We start from the raw sequence: 763 nt of genomic DNA on the forward strand, positions 1-763 counted from the left end.
CCGCTCCATCCTTGCTGCTGGAAAGTACGCGACAGGGACTCGAGGCCAAGCTGAGCGCAGGTGGGAGATGGGAGAATCTCTCCAAGGGTCTGGGACCAAGACAAACACTGGGCTACTGGTACAGCCTTGGGCCAGATGCCAAGTTTATATACATTTTCCAACAGCGAGCCGGTTCTTAGGCATCTCTCAACACTGCAAATCAGCGCTTACATAAACCTGGCTCAGCAGACAGACTCCGGAGCCAGCCTGGCTAAGCCATGCTCCATGCGGGGATTTGGGAGACTACGGAGAGAAGGGGTTTCCCTGCACCCTCCCAAAGTGCCTGGCAGGGCTGGCCTGCAGCTCTGCCCGCTCCCCTGGGCGGCAGCCCTGGGACTGCTTCAAAGTTGGCAGCGGCTGCCTGCACCCCTCCGGGGACCGGTCCCGCGGCCAAGAAACAACGCGAAAGGATCAGCAACGCCAAAGGATCCTAAGGCGAATTTCAGGGAGATTGAAGGGCAACGCTAAAACCCTGTGGGCGTTTTTGGGTGGCAGGGAGAGCCGAGCCTGCATTTCGTGGCCACCCTCCCCCTCCCAGCTGGCGGGGACACTCGGGGAGAATGGGTTTGGAACAGGGAGCGACCCAAGGCTCCGCCGAGGCAGAGACCGCCAAGACCGGGCAGGCGATCGGTGCGGTGCGCTTGGCTCCCCGCTTCCCAAAGCCGCTCCCGCGGGGGCTGCGAGCCCCCCCCCCCGGTGACTCGCCCACACCGAGGGGGCAAGC

Source organism: Egretta garzetta, unplaced genomic scaffold, assembly GCF_000687185.1.
Source record: "Egretta garzetta isolate BGI_Z169 unplaced genomic scaffold, ASM68718v1 scaffold226, whole genome shotgun sequence".
In the NCBI taxonomy this organism is placed as follows: Eukaryota; Metazoa; Chordata; class Aves; order Pelecaniformes; family Ardeidae; genus Egretta; species Egretta garzetta.